The sequence below is a fragment of the Lepisma saccharinum genome, chromosome 12 (genome assembly GCF_977018435.1).
Source record: "Lepisma saccharinum chromosome 12, izLepSacc3.1, whole genome shotgun sequence".
Taxonomy (NCBI): Eukaryota; Metazoa; Arthropoda; class Insecta; order Zygentoma; family Lepismatidae; genus Lepisma; species Lepisma saccharinum.
The window spans coordinates 15,288,795-15,294,794 of NC_139240.1; positions in this window are offsets into that span (position 1 = coordinate 15,288,795).

The following is a 6,000-nucleotide window of genomic DNA, read 5'->3' on the forward strand; positions in this document are numbered from 1 at the left end:
TTTTAAGTCCACTTTATGCACAGAAATAAAACAGGAAACAAAACACACTTAATTGTAGTTTCTTCAATAATGTTCATTTGGCTTTTTCAGTTCTGAGATACATTTTTCATTCCAAATTATTTCATTATTCACTGCAGAGTACAACACATAGGACAAGAATGCGCACTCATCACGGGTTCGAATCCTGGCCTGGATTGTTCATATGAGGTCCCTTCGTCAATTTCATCACTCATCCTCATTTTCGCAATAACCAAATGTGGCAGAAAAGCGAAGTAAAATAAACCAATCCAACAACAATATGAACGCGCGTCCTCTTGCCCAAATAAATACATCCGTATTTATGACTGTTAGATGCCAAGAGATTAGTATATTTAAATAAAACACTACTAAAACGAGAGTGAGAGCCCGAGCACATATTTGTAATTTAATCATTATATATTCCATACTTGAATAAAAAAGAAAGAAAGCATAACATTATTGTCTGCACATAACACGTTCCCATTTCATAAATAATAAAACTACATCGCATATTATACATATATATTGTACAACGTGTAAAATGTTGTGTAAATACAGAGAACTGCAGAAAATTTTACCCTGAGTTCTTTAGAGGATTTACAAAAAATCTATGAGAAACCAATCGCCTATCTGTCCTATAGGAGATAGACTGGGGGACCTGAAAGCCTGGGCTTTCAACCCTTGCAGCGGGGGGCGAGGGGACAAGGGAGGTAGAGAGAAATCTTCCTTTTCCTTGGGCCGGCCGTTTCTACCTGGAAACTGGTCTGGCGGAAGAAGAGCGAGCTAGGGTATCCAGCCAGCTTTGCCCGCGGAGAACACCGATGGACGAGAAGAGCGTGGAAAAAAAGGTGTTGCATATGAGCTGTGGTGGCTTTAACAAGACAATAAATATTGTGATTTGAATATAATTCGAAATGTGAGATTGATTGATCTATCTCTGCTAAACTAGCTACTCCTCAGTGCACGTCACTGCTTACACCCCTTTTGAGGAAAAAGCTTTATCACTTAATATTATAATTAATGTCCAGTATTTAAAATATAAAGTAACATGTAGGTCTACTTTAAAAAAAACAACTTATCTAATACGTATAACTAGGAAAGAATACATTTTAATCTTCTACGTCACACACCGCAAGGAAATTGTTTAACTTAGAAGAGAAAATTTCCAGAAATGGGGGTCATCAAAAACTGAATATCGGCGTATAAGACGTATGTTTTTCAGGCCTAGTTTTAAGGGTAAAAAGTGCGTCTTATACGCCGGCAAATAGGGTAATTTTCTGGACATGGATGCAGTAAATAAAATATCAAACAGTGGTTCTCTAGAAACATACTTCGACAGTACTCAGTAAAAAAAATGAAAAATTTCTGTCGATTGGCTTCCGAGATGAAGGCATGAAGAGGAAAATGCTCAAATCTTCACAGGAGTGGATATGGCCTTAATGTAGTTTTTAAAAAGGGTTAATATAAAGTTTGGAGGATATTGAACAAACAAATGGGGGTGTTGTACTGAGTAAAAGTTGAATCATGGGAAAGGTATTCCATCAAAAGTTAAACGGACTATACATTTTTATTGCAAGTGGACATGAAATAGGAATTTCCAATCTGTTACAAGAGCAAAAGTAAGAAATAACAGTTAATCACAGTTTGATGTTGATCGAATCACAGCTGTGATTATGATCACTGAATTCGGTATGCGCAAAATCAGATTTTAGCTTCATATCACTTTTTATATTTATTTAGTTAACCATCCGCGATGCGCGAAAATGCCCCCTTGGACTTTGGGGTTGACATCGATACAGGTGGGCCCGGTCACAACACGGTGGTGGTGTAGGTGTTCGGTTTTGGTCTGGATGTCTGGTGCACAAGTTTCCTGAACTCGCTGCCTGATGTGGAGATGTTGTTGAATTTATCTTTCCAGTTGGCTGTGGTGGTGTGCTGAAGGTGTTCCTAACTCTGCGTGACTTAAAGATGATGAAATCAGTGTTGCCACAATATTAGCGCAAAATTTCTCTTATCGAACAGTTCTTTTCCTTCATATAAGAAATAGTATATTATTATTATTAACAATAAAAGTAAAAACATTTTCGTTGGCCCATATTTCATACATGAAAAATGTTCGAAAATAAATTACATGGGCCAGATATATCAGGTCAGATCCATTACCCAATTCATAGGTTCGTCATTAATCCTCATCGTTGCTAATAACCGAAGATGTAGAAAAGTGACAAAATAAAGAATACATATATGGATTATACTAAAAAAAACGAGTTTGATATCTTCAATTTTCCCTGAAATGTTGTTATTTTCATTTTCCCTTTTGTCTTAAAATTACGACTGAATATTCCAGCAAAAAAGGGAACTTTCCCTTCGTGTGGCAACACTGGATGGAATCTGCAAGCCCCAAGGTCGCAGAGTCTGACTTTAGGACAGTGTTGCCAGACACCATTTTTGTATTCCAATTTCACCAAGAAGTAGCGAAATGTATTTTTACATGATGCTCCCACCTACAGGGGCACGGATGAAGATAAAATTTTGACCCAGGCCAGGTGGTTATTTGGTACTCCATTATTTCCAACCTGACCCCATTGGCGTGCCTAAGGGTGGTTACTGGGGGTCATAATCCGTCCTTGGCCCAGTATTCTTATAAACAAGAGCCGCCGCCAGTGACGGAGTGGTTATAGCACATCACACTATGATGCCAGGTGTCCAGGGACTGAATCAAGACATGGGCATGGATGTTTGTGAGTGTCTATTCATGAATTTCAAAGTATTATCACTCATCCCAATCTTCGCAAATTAGTCAAAAGTGGCACAAGAGCGAAGTAAAATAAAGCAAATCATTCAATCTTAAAAACAAGAACATCAAAGGCAGGAAAATATAGCAAAGTGAGGGCCGACTACTAAAAAAAGTATACGTATCCTTTAGTTTCGAAAATCCTGGGCATGCTACAGCCCCCCCCCCCCCCCCATCTTTCTACCCTGGTCCTCCTACTTTCACCTTCCTCCAATAAAATACATGACCATGTTGTATAGTCACGGACACTTCTGGATTGTAACAGTCCCATTCACTTTAAATGGAATTGCTACAACCCAGAAGTGTCCATGACTGTACTAGCCTTATTTTAAAAATACTTTAAGTGTTACTGTCAAATAACACATTTATTGTAGGCATGTGTTTATTTTAATATGCAAAATACCATTCAGATTGACATGCAGAATTGCCTTTTTAATTACAAAACACAATTTAGAAATGAAGAAATTCATGAATATAATACAGGACAAAGACAAAACTTCCATATCCAGACTAACAGATTAACTCTGACAGACAGATCACCACATTCTTCAGGTTTAAAATTCCACAACCTTCCCTCTTGCCTAAAAAATACCACCCCCTTAAAGAAAAAATGCAGCTAACCAAAAAATACCTCACAGACAGAGCTCTGTATGGCATTAGTGAACTATAAATTAGACTGGGTACAAGTATGAAGTATACAAAGTAATTCAATAATGTCATAGAAGGAATAATGTATTTCTAATTTTAAAAAACCATGCATGTACTTTATATATGTGTGCATGTATGTATGTATATGTATATGTGTGTTTGTGTGTGTGTGTGTGTGTGTATAAAAGGAAGGAGGGCCACAAGGGCTAAATAAAAAGTGAAAGAGGAGAGAGGAAACACTCACCGGACAAAGAAAAAATTCAAATTTTCGTGATGGTATGTCACATCTTCAGGAGTAGAGAGACGTTGTAGAACTTAGTGACAAGAAGGAAGAGTAAGCATGACCTGCAGTGTTGCCAGGTCCTGAAAAGAAAAAAAAGTGTAGACAGTACCACAAAAAAATAATATATATATATATATATATATATATATATATATGGTTCTTTTGCCTGGCTTGTCGAAAACTGTGAGTGGTAGTGGGGGGGGTTGGGGAAAGGTGGTGGTGAGAGTGAGGATAGGGGATGAGGGGCATTCCTGGGTGGCCTTGTTCAGGCCTGGGGGTGTGGTTGCATTCATGGTCGATATGTAGGCCCTCTCCCATCTTCTACCTATTGAGGTGTTGGTGGATTGGGGCAAGGAGTGGACGATCGCTACCTGGAAGCAGTCATTAAAAGGAATATTGTGGTGATTGGCGTGAATGGCAACAGCAAAGTCCAGGTTTTGGGTAGAGGAGCGGTGGTTGTTGATGCGGAGGTTCAGGGTTGTGGATGTTTCCCCCAGGTAGAAGCTCCCACAGATGTTGCTATTGAGGATATAAATTAGGTTAGAGCTGTTGCAGGTTCCTTTGGGGTAGAGGGTGAATTTGCCGGTGGCAGTGTGGATCTGGAGGGTGCGGGAAGTGACAAATATGGGGCAGGTTTTGCACCTTGGGCAGTTGCATTTGTGGACAGGTGCGAGTTGATTGTGAGTAGGTGGATTGTGGTGGACCAGGATGTTTTGGAGATTGGGAGGGTGTTTGAAAACAACTCTGGGCTTGTCGGGGAAGATATTTCTGGTGTCAGGATCACTGTGCAGGATGGGAAGGAGGGACAAGGATAGTGTTGGCAGGTAATGGTGGGAGAGTGTTAATTTACCTGCCAACACTATCCTTGCCACCATCGATGTTACTTCTCTCTACATGAACATACCTCATTCCCATGGCCTCTGCTCCATAGAATCCTTCCTCAACAACAGACCAAAACCCCACAACCCCAGCACTAATTTCCTGACCCATCTTGCTCACCTTGTCCTCACGTGCAACAACTTCTCCTTCGAGGACAAGCACTATCTCCAAATCCGGGGCACAGCCATGGGTACCAGAATGGCCCCATCCTATGCCAACCTGTTCATGGGCAAAGTTGAAAAAGAGTTCCTGGAGACCCAATCTCTCAAACCTCTCCTCTGGCTCCGTTTCATCGATGACATCTTCATGCTTTGGACGCATGGACAACCTTCCCTGACCACCTTCCTAGACAAACTTAACCACTTCAGCTCCATCAATTTCACCTGGACTCACTCCACCAACCAAATCACCTTTCTGGATGTGGATGTGCACATGAAGGACGGACATTTGGAAACCTCCATCCACATCAAACCTACCAACCATATGCAATACCTACACTTCTCCAGCTCCCATCCGTTCACCAAGAAAGCCATCCCAATCTCCCTGGCCCTCAGAGGTCAACGCCTCAACACCTCAGCCACCTCCCAACAGAACTATAACCTCCGCTTACACCAAGCCTTGACCAACCGTGGATATCCTTCCACCCTGGTCACTAAACAAATATCCCGAGCTGCTTCATACACTCCCACCAAGAAACCTGCCACCAATTCCCCTGCACTTGTCACCCAATATCACCCCCACCTCAACAAAATCAGACACACTCTACGTTCCCTCCTTCCATCCTGCACAGTGATCCTGACACCAGAAATATCTTCCCCGACAAGCCCAGAGTTGTTTTCAAACACCCTCCCAATCTCCAAAACATCCTGGTCCACCACAATCCACCTACTCACAATCAACTCGCACCTGCCCACAAATGCAACTGCCCAAGGTGCAAAACCTGCCCCATATTTGTCACTTCCCGCACCCTCCAGATCCACACTGCCACCGGCAAATTCACCCTCTACCCCAAAGGAACCTGCAACAGCTCTAACCTAATTTATATCCTCAATAGCAACATCTGTGGGAGCTTCTACCTGGGGGAAACATCCACAACCCTGAACCTCCGCATCAACAACCACCGCTCCTCTACCCAAAACCTGGACTTTGCTGTTGCCATTCACGCCAATCACCACAATATTCCTTTTAATGACTGCTTCTAGGTAGCGATCGTCCACTCCTTGCCCCAATCCACCAACACCTCAATAGGTAGAAGATGGGAGAGGGCCTACATATCGACCATGAATGCAACCACACCCCCAGGCCTGAACAAGGCCACCCAGGAATACCCCTCATCCCCTATTCTCACCCTCACCACCTTTCCCCAACCAACCCCACC